At 40.9% G+C, this 18341-nt stretch overlaps 1 protein-coding gene across 1 annotated transcript in view; it reads left to right on the top strand.

Annotated features, from left to right (window-relative positions):
* Window positions 1–5064: 5064 nt before the first annotated feature.
* LOC131973383 (NACHT, LRR and PYD domains-containing protein 12-like) overlaps window positions 5065–18341 on the top strand; it is a 28557-nt gene continuing 15280 nt past the window's right edge. The window contains exon 1 of the mRNA XM_059335365.1: window positions 5065–5186. The gene's annotated coding sequence lies outside the window, so the exon portion shown is untranslated. The remainder of the gene's footprint in view (window positions 5187–18341) is intronic.

Raw genomic sequence — 18341 nt, 5'->3', positions numbered from 1 at the left:
TGTGTGTGTGTGTGTGTGTGTGTGTGTGTGTGTGTGAGAATTGAGCAATCTTTCAGTTCCTGTTGTTCCTCTGAGAGTCATTATCAAGAAGAGCATCCCATGTCTGCTGTTTCTCTTGGGTATTTTCCTCTTTTTGCTGCATTTTCTATCCATTTTCTCTCTTTTAACACTTTATGTTAAAAGACTGGGGCTGGTTGCACAAAGAACCTTAAGTTAAGATTTTCCTTTAAATCATAGTCATGGTTGCCATCAAATAAAATCGGTTGCACAAAACATCCTCAAGTCTTCTCCTTAATGTTTCCTTAGCTTTTCCTCCTTACCCGTACTTAAGTAAATGCTTATGTTGTGTTAAAGCGTCGCACTGAGGACCATTGACAACCAAAGTAACGGAATAAAATGTAAGGTACATCTGATTGACACTTAACTACAATGTAATACATATTAAAACATTTTTATTTTGGCCAATGGCACATTATTGATTTTTGCATTGGATTTTGAATCCATCATCATTGCAGAAAATAAACTCTGTGGCAAACACATGTTTCTGATTCTGACCACTTTTATGAAGTTTAAAGTGTTAATCCAGTCGTTGGGGGTATTTACTAACATATTTTATGTCGTACAACGAAACGTGAATATCTCTTCAGCTTCTCTTCAGCTTCAATCTTCCTTGAGTCTGAGACAATAGACCCCAGGGTGCTAAAATGCTAACTTACTACTTCTTATTGTTTATGGTCTTATTGTGTCAGAAAATAAACATTCATGAGTAACAATGATAGAGAAGAATTTAGCACTAACAGCTGTTGCACGTCACCCATGATGATGATGTCGCAATGCTTGATGAGCTTCACAAAACTAAAACCAACGTTCATCTGTTTTCTAACAGAAAACAGATGAACGTTGGTTCTCTCTCTCTCTCTCTCTCCATTTCTCCCTCCCTCTCTCACTTCCTGTTGCTCTCTGGAACATTATAGCATTATGTTCTGATTCCTGGAATCATTAAGCCTCCTCTAGCAAGCACACACACACACACACACACACACACACACACACACACACACACACACACAGAAGAAAAGAAAGAAAGAAATTCATTGTTGAACTCTTCAGACTCGTTTCAGTTCATCTGAATGAAAAACACTTTCTTTCACTGCCAACATTCATCTGTTGAAAACACACGCACACACGCAAGCATGTGCACGCACAAACACACATACACACATCAGTTGACCTTTTATTGAGGGTTTATGGGCAATAGACTAGAGTGGACATTAATATAAAGAGGAGATTTGTGGAAACCCACAGAACACATTTTACTCATATTTAACATCTGAGGTCAGGGGACCCCTTTAAAAATCACCATGCAAAATTAAAAAGAAAATAGCAAACTTCCTGACAAGATGTCCTTATATGATACCGGTATCTTCTCTACCCTTCAAATTGAGCCCGCTACAGCTTCTGAAAGAAAAGATGTGATTAATCCATCAGCCTGCCAGCGGGCCGTTAGGCTACTAACGGGTTAATAAATTCAGATTATTATTATTTTTCTAACATTTAATAGCTCTGTCACTGAACTGGGTCCTGGTTCTGGTTCTGTCCAGTTTACATGAGAGGGTAAGTATCAGCTAGAGCAGTGGTTTTCAAACTTTTGGGCCCAAGGCACACCAAAGTTCAAACCAAAATGTCAAGGCACACCTGTCTTCATATTCTTTCAGTACTACTTCCAGTAGTCATGTTGACATCGTACCTACTTCTCTTCCAGCATTTTCTTACTGTTTAAACTGTCTTCTATAAAGCCTTACTAGAAAATGTTTTTTCACATAATCAGTGTTTTTTTAGCCTTAACTCAATGAAATTGATTTTTTTTTTTTAAACCGCAAACCATATGTTTATGTATAATTACGTGGGTTTTTTTCCCGAATGCTCCATGATATGGGTCATTTGACCAAAGGCTCGTATGGGTCATTATAGGTGGTTTCAGCAGGAGAAAGTGATGTCAATCAGCCAAGCCACAGCAGCCCCATCTAACTCGTTTTGTGTCCAAAGCTAAACAACCTGCGACCGATTGACAAAATAACTGCATATTTAAAATAGCAATTATTACATTTAGGTATGAGGACATGATGATCTCCTGTTGCCAGTAGCGGGCAGTCATTTTGGCAATACTGCTGTGAGTGCATGAATAGTGTATGGTTGTCACAAAATACCATGACACACCTGGACTTGTCTAAACGTAACAGTAAAGTTCTGCTTCTGTTCATTACAGTGAAACAAAAGTAAATGCAGCAGAGTAAGCTCACAGAATTATAAACATGAAACAATAAGGCAGTGAAACACACACTGTGGTAAAAGGCAGTAAATCACAGAGATGATGTCAATAAAAAAAACAATTAAAGGTGCAGTGCTGCCGTTGTTAGTCCATAGTTAAACTTTTATTTAACATTAAATCAATAAAGTGATCAAGACTCTCTAATTAATTGTGTTATTAATAGAAAGTTCAGTGGGAGGACAACATGGAGGAGACGATGGAGCAGAAATGGACCAAATACCAGGAGCTGGTGGATCAATGTCGGAGGACGGGCTGGGAGAACCACTGCTAGCCTGTCGAGGTTCGGCAGAGAGGCTTTGCCGGACGTTTGCTGTGAAAAGTCTACAATCTACTTGGCATCATGTAGTTGCAGTTTCTTCCCAAAATATTGAGTGTTTCTAAGTCTCTGAAGAAAAATGCAGCAAGCCAGTGTTATCAAGCAAAGCCTTTAGTGTCGTGCAGCACGGAGAGAAGTCATCAGCATTCTCTCCCGACAAAAGAAACTGTCCCACTTATATATAGAATTTCAGTCTTACATGATCCAAGAACAGGAGGTAGTTACAGATGAAGTCGCTACTTAATGTAGTTAACATACAGGAACCAGACATTACAGAACAGTGAGAGAAACTTCAAAGAAACAGTATGTGGATTGGGAATGTAGTCAGGTACTTCTCATGCAAAATACACATTGTCACTAACAGCAGTTGGGTTGTCTGCTGGTGTGTCTATGAGATAGGATTGAATTAACTGTGCTTAAATATTTATTGTTTAAAATATCAAGAATCTAATACTATTTTCCACATAATGGGGCAGCAAAGAAGAAAGCCATAAAGACCAACATAAAGGCAGCAGAGAGGGCCTCCAGGGGCCGGTATTTCAAAATTTGTAATCCGGATCAGGATAATCCGGATAACGAAATCCTCCTTTTCTCAGTCATGGATCAAGGTGATCCTGCTGACTTTATCTGAGTATTTCAAAACATTGGCAGAGTGGATCACCGTGACGTCCATGTGGGCGGATCTGGATTTCCAAATCTTGTCGTGTCTCCGACTCTGGGATCGAAACATGGCGGACTACCTGACGAAAGGAGCAGTGAGCACCACTTTCACGTCAAAAGTGTAAGTTAACAGTCATCTAATGTGTAGCGGTTTTAAGACCATACGAACGCCAACCAACATATCATGCTAGCCAACTTCTTGAATTGTCACCTAATTAAAACCAGGCCGCAGCGATCTCTAATTGAGACGCGGCCGTGCTAACGGTAGCTAACTCCGCTTCATTGACTTGTGTGTTAAGTAGCTAGCGGGCTAGCGAGGTAGCTGCTTTGTTGATTAATTTTAGTCTATGGTTTAACTTATAAAGGAACTAATCGGACGTACATCATACCTTAACTCTTTAAACTAACACCAACTTGTTTAGAGTTTATTAGCGTTACATTATTGGCAACACGGCAGACTTAAAAAAAAAATCTGCTCCATGTGTACAGAGCAGGCTGCTGCAGTACTTAGGAAACGTAACGTTACACGGTATTAACTATACGGGTCATTCAGAAGTGTCAGAATGCTCCAGTAATGCTGGTGATGATGTCATGCTTTGTGTACGTAAAGATATACTCATACACCTTCTCTTTCTTACTTTCAGAGTCACTCACAGCCATGGACCTCTCAGCTATTAAGGACAACCGGGTCTCTATGAGTGATGGAAATCCTTGGAAACACTTTAATTGTATTGATCCATTCAATGTTATTGGATTCTGAATAAAGTTATTGAAACTGCTTGAAATTGTAATTGCATTACTTTCATGCTATATAGCTTGGTCAGTGACACAATAAGAAACATTTTTCATCCTAATTTGTCTCCCTTATATAGAAGACTCACTAATCATAATTATGGTCATTTATAGCAAAATATAATCTGATTTGATGAAGTAGAATAATCAGTTTGTACTCAAACACCTTACTGCATGTTTTAAAAATCACATTCAAGCTATTTCCAGACATTTTAAAGGTACATTTTTAAGTTTGACAGAATTTGTCTTCAATAATCAGAAGCATGAAAATATACCTTGAAAGTGCTTCAATGTGCTGCATGATATATTTACAGCAATTTCAGAAAGTGGGGTCAAATATTTTACTATGCTTTAAATTTCTTTCAATTAGGCTACTTTAATTATTAAAAGTAAAACACTAACACTTGATTAAGTGAAATGAACACCTTGACTAAAAATATCTAGGAGAAGTGGAGCTGAGACTTTGTCAATCTAAGTGAAATCCACCTCTGAGGTGGGATCAGGATGATCCTGAAATTTTGGTACCAAGTTGATCCAGATATCTGCCTTGAGTTTTGAAATACCCAAATCCAGCCTTTTATCTGGATTCAAGGGAGGATTGGATTACCGGAGCGGAATCCTGATCTTCAGGATCAGGGTTATCTGGATCCGTGTTTGAAATACCCAGTTTTCAGATCAGATCTAGATTTAATCCTATCCGACCAGGATAATCCTATCTGATCACTTTTGAAATACCGGCCCCAGATGGCTTTGGATCAGGAGGAGTGATTCATGGGCCAATGCTGCTGGAACACAAGGCAAGGATGGATCAACTGAGTGTGTATAATATTGTATTATTAATATATTATTATTGAATAATATATTATTGTTTCCTCTCAGCCGCGGTAACAGGAAGTGCTACCTGACACAACAGCGAACACCATCCTGACAGGAAATGAAACCAGCAGAGATCAGGATGTGGTTAAACTGGTCAGAGTCCCTCCAGCCAATCAGGAGCTTGTGTTGCTCTCATATAGATTCAGACACACAGATCGTTCTTCTGCTTCTTCAGATCGACGCTCTGCAGCACACGTCGCTTCGACTTCCTGTGTGAGTGTTTAACACATTTCTCTTTTCTCACACACACTCACAACATAAAACCTTATTTTAACTGTCTTATCTAAGACATCTGTATCATAACAACCAAATTAATTTTCTGAATTTTAACCCTTTAAATGTTTTTTTTAACATAATGCTACAAAAACGTATTTATTTCCTGTTTGCTAATGGATCACCACAGTGTAACAAGATCATTGTACAGTAACTTTACTACAGTAAGTCTCTGTAAATATAATGTCAGTATGTACACTATCAGCAAATACATGAACACACACACACACACACACACACACACACATTTAACTTTTATCCAGTAATGTTATGAAGTGAAACTTGTCTGTCAGCAGGAGGTTGGCGGCGTCTAACATTTCTCTCGTTTTTGTTTCCGTTTCTGCTGTTGAAAAAAAATGACTGTATTTGGATTCACAGGAAAAATATATTTACTGTGGAATTCACCCAGCAATTAATTTTGACCATGATGTTTTACAGCATCACACTGTATACAGGTTCTGCAGTCAGTAGCTGTTCTTTATACAGTAATAATGTGTTACGACACTGATTTATCTGCAAGTGATCAAACAGAGTTCCATCAGACATCAGCAGTAAAACAGGCTGTAAACAGCAGGAAACAGTAAAACTACAGAGCTCTGCTTCACAGGATGGTGAGCTGATGCTGTGATGGATCAATAATGTGTTTTAATGAGGTTTTTTTATAGGACATTTATGTCCTTAAAGGTCTGACTGTCTGGATTTTAGATTGACCCTTTATTACAGAGTTATTACAGGAGCTCACTGCCACTGACAACATTAAATTAAAAATTATTAAATAAGATTATTACCAATAGCCGAAGTTATGGAAAATAAAGAAATAAAAGACAAGCGTCCCTAAAACTTCAGTCTGAACACAAAAGTCAGAAGTTAGAGTGTCTCTGCACAGTGGTGAAGTGACAAGTCACATAGAGTTCAGTCCGGAGTCACACACACACACACACACACACACACACAGACACACACACAGTTACACCATTATGTGACTGCAGTGAAACTCAGTAAACATGAAGTTAAAGAGGAACTGTGACAGTCTTGACCGCGTGGGAACAAGACATAAACAATCTGCCGTGGCGTGCAGCAGGCAGACACTCTGCTGCTTTCAGCTGTCAGCAAAGGAGCTGTAAACATAAACATGACTGATAAACTGCTAAAACTGTAAACAGTTAACATGATGATTAAACAAACTAGCGTGTTCAAACTAACAAACAATAACATCTGCAACAGCAGATCCGTCAACACTCCGTCACAAGGTATGACGGGAAATGTGAATCCTTAATCCCCGATATGAACGCAGCTATCATGCACAGGTGACATCACACGGACCCAATAATGACCACCTAATGTTTATAGCATCAACTAATAAAAACTTGAACAAACACCAGCCTAATGAGAATGACATATCTTTAGTACTGACGTATGTGGATGTGGGCTCTTATTATGGATGTGAAAGGCTTTTCTGACAAATTTTGATGTAGATCTGGTGGCTTGGAGCAGGACATTACAGTATAAAACATAAATATGACATGTTACTTCCTGCTGCCAATGGGAGGCAGTATGACTAAAGGTCAATATTGACATGTTGATGTGTTCAGGTAAGTTTGTCAGGAAATTTGGGGCAGATTGGACAATGTATGCTGAAGTTAGAGCAGCTTCCAAGATGGTACTGACCAAATTTGAAGTTGATCTGGTTAAATCTCTAGGAGAAATTTGTTATAGTACGGAGCCTGGAAATGGCTGAAGACACCCTAAAATTTCTCATTGAATTGAATGAAGATGACTGACTTCCTGTAACTTAAACCTGCTGCGGGGCTAAGTTAAAAATGTGACATTAAACATGTTACTTCTTGATGCCAAAAGGGGGCTCTATGACTAGGTGTCAATATTGATATGTGAATATGTGCTGTTCTGGACTCTTATCACACATTACAAATTTGAGGCAGATTGGACAATGTACGCTGAAGTTAGAGCAGCTTTCCTGTTTCATGGCCCCAAAATTGCTCATTCAATTCACTCCGTCTCCACATGTTACATCTGCACACCAAATTTCTTTAATTTGCATGAAAGCTCACAACTGGGTTCGTTTCGTTTCGTTTCGTATCTGTCTATTTCGGTCAATACATGTCATCAAAACAAACCAGTAAAAAAACATTGATCAAAGTAAACAACATGTAAACAGAGAGAGAAAATTGATAATAGACATTTGGATCGAAAAGGCGTAGGCTGAAGCATAGCTTATTACGCCTACCCTGTTACAAACAATTTAAAAATTAGAAATGTACAATCTGTTATTTATCAACAAAAGAAATAAGCAGTCACAAAAGAGAGAAAAGAAAGATGCTTATTACTCATTACTCTAACTTATATAAATGAATCATCCTATTTTTAAGTATTTTTTTGAATAATTTAATGGTATTGCAAGTTTTCAAGTCTTTCTCCAATTTGTTCCATAAATTAACAGCTGTTACCGTGGTGCATCGTGATTTGGTGTTGGTTCTGGTTTTTGTGTTTCATATTTTTATTGATGTGTATACAAAAAAAAAAACAGGGACATACCTACATTGGTGTCGACATTAAACATGTTGTACACATCCTTAGATTTAAATTGTATGATTTTAAGAACAAACAACAGTCACACAAAACGAAACCAAATAGGCCATACAGTATTTAGATATTTAGACATAGTCTGTATAAAATGAATAAACTGACCACATAAACATAACAGATAAAATACAAAAATAATAATAAAAGAGAGAGGGTAAAGAGGAGGAAGTAAAAAAATAAAATAATAATATATATATATATATATATATATATATAATAATAATAAAAATAAATAAATAAAAAGGGACAAAGAAAAGAAAAGAAAGGAGTGTGGGGGGTTACATAGCCACAAAAAAGTCCATAAACGGTTGCCATATATCGTAGAATTTGCTCAAGTTTCCCCTTCTTGAATATCTAATTTTCTCTACTTTTAAAAAGGACATAGCCTCTTTAATCCATTGCGTGCTGGAAGGAGCTGTTGTGGATTTCCAGTTCAGAAGGAGGTGACGTTTAGCAATAACTGAGGTAAAAGCTATCACTTCCAATTCTTTAGTAGAATATAGGGTATAATCTTCCGGATGACCAAAAATGCCAATGTGTGGCGAAGTGTGAATAGTTCTAGAGAATACCTTAGACATGGTGTTGAAGTAAATTTGCCAAAAGTTCGTCAGAGCTGGACAAGAGAAAAACATATGCGTAAGATTACAGGGTGAGCCTCCACATCTGTCACAGACATCTACCATATTTGGGAAAATCTGTGCCAACTTTGACTTTGAATAATGGCATCTAAATACAACTCTAAACTGTATCAAGGTCAGGCGGGCAAAAATAGAGGTTTTGTGAATAACTTTCAGTGCGGATTCCCACCAGCATTCATCAAAAACCAATCCCAGCTCACGCTCCCAAATCTCCTTTGTGTTGGTGGGTAGATGATCATCATATGACTGGATAGAACTGTATACCCTTGAGGTTAAAGACCTTTGTAAAGGATTAAATTGTAAGAGTTCATCCCAAGGCTGCTTAGGTGGAAGGTGAGGGAAGTTGGTAAATAAGGAATTTGCACAGTTCCTCACCTGGAAATATCTAAATAGATGAGAAGGTGGAAGACTGAATTCAGTAACTAGATCTGCGAAAGAACAAAAGATCCCTTCCTTATAGAAATCCTCAAAACATCTCAGTCCCCTGTCATGCCATAAGGAGAAAATGGAATCAGTAAATGTTGGTTTAAACACAGAATTTTTTAGCAATGGGGCTAAGACTGTGGGAGTAGTAAATTTAAACTGTTTCCTAAATTGAAACCATATTTTGAGCGTGGTGTTAACCACAGGGTTGCAGGTAAGGCCAGAGGGGTTAGTGGTTATCGGGCCTGTTAATAAAGCCGAAAGAGAGACTGGGGGACATGACTGTGCCTCCAGTTGATACCAAGGAACATCAGTTGACTTGGACCAGAGTATCATTTTAGTTATGTTCGCGGCCCAGTAGTAGAAAGGAAAACTTGGCAAAGAGAGTGTAGAGTAAATAATGTGGTGAGAGTTAAGCTAGTATCTCTTTATGAGGGTCTCTAGAGGTACTATGTAGCTATTTGTATGACAAAGTGTGATTAAATAATGTAACCCTGAGTGATCTATATGATGTTATATGTATAATCAATATGCTGCAGAGATTTAACTGAAAGGTGGAGAAGTACTGGAAGAGAGGAGAAGTACAATAAGGCCTAGATAAGAATGTTAAGTTTGTGCCAGAAAAACACCTGTGATCTTTCGCCAGAGATGTTGTTTTAAGTGCTGGTAAGAATAAGAGAGAAGCAAGAATAAGAATAAGAAGCAAGGTTACCCAGCTGGGCAAGAAGCAGCATTTACAAGGGCTAAATACAGTAGCATACTCTGAGTGAGAAATGAAAAATAGAAAAGGCTCTGTGTATAGCAGACAGATGAGTAAGAAGTAAGAATATGGAAAAACTCTGTGGGAACTAACGGATCATTTTAAATCATAGTAAATAAAGCATAGAAAGGCCCTATGAGAACCAATGCGGGATTTTAGATCATGGTAATAGTTTCAACCCCTAAACATATTGATGTCTCTCTGCCAGGGGATGAGGTAATGCCACCTGCACCTAGGGGGGGCGGATTTGGAGCAGCCCCTAGGAGGAGAAATCTAAAGAATTAACAAATTTTATTGGAGGAAAGGTCATAATAAATATTAATGATGGGATGGACAGATGTGTGTGATTTCTCTATAATAACTCATGTAAGTGTCATTCGAGTTAGAGAGCTCATGGACTGCACCTTGTGTGTATCATATTTGTTCTCTCCACTTTTTATCGATAATAAAGTGTGTCACAAGATCTTGGACTCCTGCTTGAAGATTTTTGAGACTTGTTAGAGAGTTTTTTGGAGCTGTTTTCCAACGGGGCTTTTGATTTATTGTTAAAGATAAGAGAAGTAATTTTTTCCAATTGGACTCCTTTAAAAACTAATTTATGAGCTATTTGACCTACAACTTGGACCAATAAATTACACAACATTTTGGCGAGCTAGCCAGGAGGGAAAAGGATCCGGGAGGCATCCGTCACCAGCGGCGTCATCTCATCCTGTCATCAGAACCACGGGCCCACTAAAAATCAAGGTAAGCAGAACGTTGTCTCTGCAAATTTGATCAAAGTGGTGTCTGAGTGACAGGTGAGGTCCGCCCAGGTGAGGAACTGCTTTCTAAACTGTGATTCTTCCCTCTTGAACCCAATCTAATTTGAATTAATTAACCCAAGTTAACCATTGCAGGAGATAACAGAGATTTTGTGACAAACCATGTTGTCTGTCTAAACTAACTGTGTGTGCTGTCTATTTTACGTTTGTCCAAATCTGTCTGCATGTCTCAGCAAAACCATGGCGCGGAGAGAGTGAATGACTGTGATCAGATACTGTTTAATGTTTGCATTGTAATCTGGTTGCTGGCAACAGCCGCGTTTGACGGAGGTCTAATTTGGCAGGTGCTGAGACAGTGATAGTTGAATAGATAAGAAGTAGTAAGTCATAAAAAAAAGAGAGAGCTGCGTAAGTGAGTGATTGAAGTTCTTAATGTTGAGTTTTAATTAAAATGTAAATGTCTAAATAGTTGACTTAAGAACACCTTTTTTTAAAGAAAAAAAAGGGGTCTGACGGAGAGCACTAGATACTGTTGTTAATGTTAGGGAAGTGTATTTAATAACGTACTTGTGCTAAAAGAGGTTGAAAAGAATAGAGTGAGAAAGGGAAAGAATTTTGATAGAAGTATAAGGAGTCAAGGCAGGCAAGACTGTTGGTGTTTTATGTTATGAGGAATAAGAAAAGACGTCTCACTACCCAGCGGAGGTAGCTAAATGATTTGAGGAACAAATCATTTTAGGCATGCGACTGTCCAGCGGAGGCAGCTACCGTCAGAGTGTACGGTATTCCTAGGCGCCCCACTTCGTTTACAGTAGGGGCAGTATATAAGAAATGTATAATAGTGGCAGCAAGCCCAACTAAGTTGTTCTCCTTGCTCTTTTGTAGTTTAGTAATGTGTATATAGACGCTGTTTGAGTGTATATAAACGCTGGTGTGAGTTAATAGCGAGCCTGCTGGAGCCGGCTGGCTGAGAGGGCGAGAGAGGAAAAAGAGAGAGCAGAGAGATAAGACACACACACACACACACACACACACAGGGGAGAGATAAAAACGGCACACACACACACATCCACATCCACCTTAACAACAGACTGCTTAAAATACGCACACACATTTGTATAAATCTGACTTTTTCGTTTGAAGGAGCAGAAAGGATTGAAAATTTACAGCCCATAACGCGTCAGTTGTTACGGAGCAAATAACCTTAGGAATTCTAACTATTCTGAGCTTCATAAATAGGTTCTTAGTGGAGCTATTTGGAGAGTAGTTGAGAGTTGGAGTGAAAATTAAATGATAAATACATTTAAGTATAAATATATACATATAAATAAATAGAAATAAATAGGCTCTTAGTGGAGCTATTTGGAGAGTAGTTGAGAGTTGGAGTGAAAATTAAATGATAAATACATTTAAGTATAAATATATACATATAAATAAATAGAAATAAATAGGCTCTTAGTGGAGTTATTTGGAGAGTAGTTGAGAGTTGAAGTGAAAATTATATATAAATAAATTTAAATATAAATATATACATATAAATAAATAGAAATAAATAGGCTCTTAGTGGAGTTATTTGGAGAGTTGTTGAGAGTTGAAGTGAAAATTATATATAAATAAATTTAAATATAAATATATATATATAAATAAATAGAAATAAATAGGTTAAAGAAGGAAAAATACACAATAGTACAGTAAGAAGGTATAAAATAACCCAAAATAGTGAAATAAGGAGGGGTAAGAGAATATATGGCCAAAGATCGAATGAGTAGTGAGAGTGAAGAGGAAAATTAACCCCTGAACATATTACTACTGAGGGAGACATTGAAACCCATGGTGTCAGAACTCATTTGTTGTTGGAACGGTCATAAATTGACGTATACGGCATAGAGCACTGGCAGACAGAACAGAAGATCTGTCAAAAGTTGTGACACCTCACTCGAATTCTTAATTTAACCCAAACCAAAAAGGAATTTCCTGCAGTGTCGTGGGAAGGAATAATACGTAGAATCTGGGCCCCACCCTAGCCACAATATTAGAGAGTTTGTGCCAAAATCCCCTAATTAAAGGCACCCTCCCGTTGCGCCCGTGGCTGGGCATTCCTGACGATTTAACCATCGCAGGAGTATACAGGAAAGTTTGAATACATAGTGAAAACCCGAGCCAAGGACAGGACTGAGAATTTGCTTTACAACTCCCCTAATGGTGGAAAAAAAGTTGGGATAACTGTTAGCAAAATAATAGTTCATATCAGAACCAGAGAAGAGGGACAGCCGGAACTTACTAGGCAGGATACGGGAGCTAAACAAGAGATCATGGGCGCTAAAATGATAAAAAGCGGAGGATTGGTAACCCCAGTAGAACTAGTAATAAGACAACACCCGGATTATGCCAAACAGATCCAAAAGTGCATGAAGAGGTGGAACAGACGTACAAATGGCAGACTGTGCTGGCCCACTAACGGGACGTTCGAAGCAGCATGCTGTAGAGAGGTGGAGGCCAACATCAAGCACTTTAAGGCCAAAGACACAAGTAACAGCAGAGAAGGGAAACGGGCCAGAGAAAGAGAGGTGCTCAGCTGGTTCAGAGAAACAGCCAGACAACATGTGATGGACGTCAAACAGATGCCAGCCATGATGGATAAAGAGGAGACGGAACAACAGACCACGCCTGCAGCACAAGGGGAGATGACTCAGCCTCCACCATATGCGCCCCCTACAGTTCAGCCCATGATCCCACCTGTAGCTCACACCACTGCTCAGCCTCCTACAGCGCCCCCTGCTGGCCCATCCGGGACAGGACAATATCCACTAAGGGCACAGGGAGATACCACTGAAGGACGACTGATGGAAACATTTACAATTAACTGGAACACACAACCAAATGAAGAAGTATCTGGAGAAGAGGATAAAAAGAGCATGACCTCCAGTGACATTGTCCGAGATAAGGTGAGAAGATCTGGCAACAAGGTACACCACACTGAAGCTGAGCCTGACACAGTGTGCTCCAGTGATGACTCTTCTGACACAGAAAGCAGCAGCTCAGAGGGAAGAAGAAATAAAAGAGAGTATCAGGCAAGCAAACAACAACATCAAGATTACAGAACCTGTTGGACAGACTTGCTGTGTCAAAAAGCTCCTGTGCACATAGCTTGTGAAAACATATACATTGGACCACAAGGAGCGGCGGCAGCCGTTAACCTGAATGTGTGTGGGCGTGACTTAAGAGACTGGTTTGCTGTGCCTAACTCTGCCCCACATGTTACACTCATGACAACCAAAGGCTATGAGTCACACGATCTGGGACCAATGGTGAAGGCAGCGCAGCAAATACAGGAATGGAAATTCACAACTGACACACATGTGCAGACATCCCTTAATGGACAGTTCATGAAGATATCTGTGCGCACCTATGAAGAAGTACAACCTGTTCAGGTGCTGCTCAGTGAAAGGCCGCCTACTCAAATGCCACTTTCAGAAAAACATAATGAACTGTTGGGTAACATACCATCCGGGTTGTGGTCAAAACATAAAACAGATGTAGGATTAGTAAAATCTGCACAACCAGTAAAAATAAAAATAAAACAGGATGTTACCCTACCGTACAGGAAACAATATCCTCTGAAACCACATCAAGTAACAGGGATAGAAACAACAATCAAGGGCCTGGTAGCAGCAGGTGTGTTAAAACCAACCAAAAGTCCCTGTAACACTCCTATCTTTCCTATAAAGAAACCAAGCTCAGATGACTACAGACTGGTGCATGATTTACGCGCCATCAATGCAATAGTGGGTGCAGAGATACCTATAGTACCAGATCCACACACATTACTTTCAAATATCCCTCATGACGCCTGCTGGTACACAGTCATTGATCTATGCTCAGCATTTTTCAGCGTGCCATTACATCCCGCATCACAGTTTCTGTTTGCATTCACATTCAAAGGACAACAATACACATACACACGCCTCCCACAGGGATATGTCGAGAGCCCATCGATTTTTAACAAAGTATTGTCAGATGATTTACAACACGTAAATGTCACTAGCATCGTTTTGCAGTATGTTGATGACTTGTTAGTTTGTAGCACATCTCAGGCGCAGTGTGAGCATGACTCAGTCCTGGTCCTGCAGGCTTTAGCAAAGGGGGGACACAAAGTAAGTAAAGACAAATTACAATTTTGTCAGCCACAGGTTGAATATCTAGGCAGGCAACTGTGTGGCAGCAAGCGTGCTATTGCACCCTCTCAGATCGAAGCAGTGACAAAAGCCCCTAAACCACAAACGGTGGGGCAAATGCTCTCCTTTCTGGGGATGGCGGGGTTCAGCCGCCTGTGGATCTGCGACTACGCTATTAAAACAGCCCCGTTAAGAGGTTTGATACGAGCCGCGGGTCAGACGGGCGGCTCAGCTACGCTACAGTGGCACCCTGAGGCAGAGGGAGCTTTTGAAGCCCTCAAAGCAGACATGCGAACAGCGCCAGCACTAGGTAATCCTAACTATGCTAATGTGTTCCATTTATATGTTGCAGAAAAAGCAGGTTATGCGTGTGCGGTTCTGATGCAGGACACTCCCAGTGGTAAGCAACCATTAGCATATTATAGCACCAAGTTGGATAACATTGAAACAGGTCTTCCTCCATGCTATCAGGGATTGGCAGCGGCAGCTTTTGCCTTTCAGAAAGCGTCAAGCATCACAATGGGACACCCGACTATTTTGTATACGTCACATCAATTACATGCACTAATCACAAGTCCCAGATTTGTTTTGACACAGGCTCGACGGACAGGCTATGAGGTAATCCTTGCTGCCCCAGAGCTTACAGTACAAAGATGCACCACAATCAATCCTGCCACCCGGATGGTGACTCCTGTAGACGGGACACCACATGACTGTCTCCAGACAACAAATGAGTTCATGAAACCACGTAAAGATCTAGATAATCAACCAATAACTGCTGAAGTGACTCTGTTTGTGGACGGTTCCTGTTTTAGAGATGCAGCAGGAAACCACGCTGGTTACGCCATAATACAGTTGCAGTCTGACGGCTCTTTCTATGAGGTACAAGCCACTAAACTTAACCAGCCTTGTTCAGCGCAGCTCGCAGAAATCAAGGCTTTGACTGCAGCATGTCACTTGGCAGCAGGTAAGACCCTAAATGTATATACAGACTCACAATACGCCTATGGCGTGTGCCATGTTTATGGCGTCACGTGGAAGCAAAGAGGTTTTTTAAGGGCAGATGGCTCTCCAGTAACTCATGGGGAAGCTATTTCAGCTCTGCTAGAGGCCATACACCTCCCTAAAGCACTTGCTATTATCAAATGCCCGGCCCACCAAAAAACTGACTCCCTGATAGCCAAAGGCAACAATTTAGCAGATGAAGCAGCTAAACGTGTAGCTACGCCCACATGCATGGGACCACTTTTAATGGCAGAGAATCTGGAACCTATAACAAACATAACATCTCTTAAAGAAGCACAGGAAAGAGCCGGTCCGTGGTCGCATCAAATATGGATCAAAAGAGGCGCAATTAAAATCCAAAATAATCCAGACCCACATAAAAATGGCCTCTGGCTCAGTGCGCAGGGTCAATTTGTCCTCCCACCGGCATTGGTATCAATTGCCATTCAGGAAGCGCATGGTCAAGACCATGTCGCTAGGGGGGAGATATTGAGACGACTGCAAGCAGTCTGGTGGTCACCAATGTTGGCACACAGAGTTGATAGATGGATAAATGCATGCACGGTATGTAACACGAATAATGTCAGGAGAGCGTTCACGACACCGTTAGCACATGTTCCGGTGCCTGAAGGGCCATTTCACCATCTACAAATGGATTACATAGATATGATAGACAGAAAGAATGGTTACAGGTACATTCTTGTGGTTGTGGACAGGTTTACCAAGTGGGTGGAAGCAGTTCCAACAAAAGGTCCAGATGCGAGGTCAGCAGCTAAGTTTCTGTGTAAAGAAGTTTTTCCACGGTTTGGAATACCAGATGTAATGAGCTCTGACAATGGTCCGCATTTTACAGCTAATGTGATGAAAATTGCCATGAAAATGCTAGGAATTAAGCAGAAATATGGCTGTGTGTATCACCCTCAGTCACAGGGACAAGTAGAACGAGCTAATGGAGTTTTGAAGAACAAAATCACAAAAATTATGGCTGACAGTGACCATAAGCTAAGCTGGGTGGAGGCATTGCCACTTGCTTTGATGAGCATGAGAACACAGTGTAACAGACTAACCCACCTAACACTGCATGAAGCACTAACAGGGAGACCGATGCCGGTCCCCTTTTACAGAGGACCCTATGAGGGGCCTCCGCTTGAACAATATCAACATGAATTCACCTATTATCTGAAACATCTAACGCAAATATACAAGGCTATCTTCCAACAGGTCAAAACTGTAATAGAGGCTAAGGCCACACAGTTCCCATCACTTCCCTCAGCAGGCGTGGCTCCCAGGTGACCCTTCTGAGCAATGGATGTCTCGGAGGCACGACCCGTCTCCTGCGCAGGGACCGAGCATGCTGCAGGTGCTGTTGGAACAACCCGCACCACCAAAACCAGGGCCAGGGAATCAACAGGTGAGACCATCCAAGTCTACTGCCAAAACTCCCCGGCACATGCAGCAGCCAGTGGCCCAGAAGTCTCTACAGCGCCAGTGGGAGGAGCAGATGATGATTGGAGAAGGATGGCCGGCGACTGAGGATATTGACGAATCCTCCTCATCGGACGAGGAGGAGAAGGAGGCCAACTACGTCCTACTGCAGCCAGGGGGAGGAGCAGAGGCATTGGCAAAAATGACCATGGCGGCATTCTCCAGGTACCTGAAGGGCCGTACCCCTGAAGAGGTTGCCAACCTCCGGAAGGAAAGGGCCAGAATCAAGGCCCGGATCAACTGGGCAGCAAAGCGTGACCGCCTCGAAGCGGCTGCAGCACAGAAGAGAGTGTGGGCTAGCACCAGGAAGACGCTGGAGAGAGCATGGGCTGTTGAAAGAGAGGCAATGAAACAGGAGTGGGCCAGCGAGCGGGAGAGATTGCTGGCCAGATGGAGGCACGAGATGGAAATCCGGGTTGACAAACAAAACCTGGTGAGGCGCCTCCTACGTGAGCTGGAAATCTACAGACGCCACACTCGGGAACTCTCCCCTAATGCGCCATGTCGTGTGGCACTAACTCGGGCATTGGCTGATATGATCGCCGACGAAGACAACCTGCCCACTCACCGCAGCCCAGCACCCTCTCCTCGAAGCCCATCACCCTCATATTCACCCACCACTCCTATCCGCTTACCAAGCCCTGATGAGGGACCCGGGGTCCCTATCCTCTACATCTGAGGCCTTCCTGGACCTGAGGAACGCTGAGAACCCCATCACCAGGCATCACATGTAACCTCTCCCTGGTGGTGGCATTCCACTGTGCGTCTGGCACATGGAGCAAAAGATCTTCATCTCAGCAGATTTAATTTCTTTTTACCATGGTATAATCATGTTTACTTTATATGACTCAAAATGTGTGATGTATTGTAGCTCCCTTTTGGAGATTTCATAGTAAAGGTTTAATTGTCACACTACATTTGATAAAGTTAGTCAAACACTAGTAAAGGTTTAATTGTCACACTACATTTGATAAAGTTAGTCAAACACTAGTAAAGGTTTAATTGTCACACTACATTTGATAAAGTTAGTCAAACACTGGTAAAGGTTTTGATTGTCACATTACATTTATCTACTGTATCACCGCACTAAGATTTGTGTGAATATATACTGGACCAGTGTGCTGGAATTATATATCCTGTGTGACCTCATATATATATACTACTGTAACGCTAAAACGCTTGGGAAACGAGTTTAAGGCTTGCACCTAGTCCTTGTGAGAGCTGGCATAACTCCCACTTAAGCTGTA

Source organism: Centropristis striata, chromosome 6, assembly GCF_030273125.1.
Source record: "Centropristis striata isolate RG_2023a ecotype Rhode Island chromosome 6, C.striata_1.0, whole genome shotgun sequence".
Classification (NCBI taxonomy): Eukaryota; Metazoa; Chordata; class Actinopteri; order Perciformes; family Serranidae; genus Centropristis; species Centropristis striata.
The sequence above is the reverse complement of the archived record's forward strand: the minus strand, read 5'-3'. Positions and strand labels throughout refer to the sequence as shown.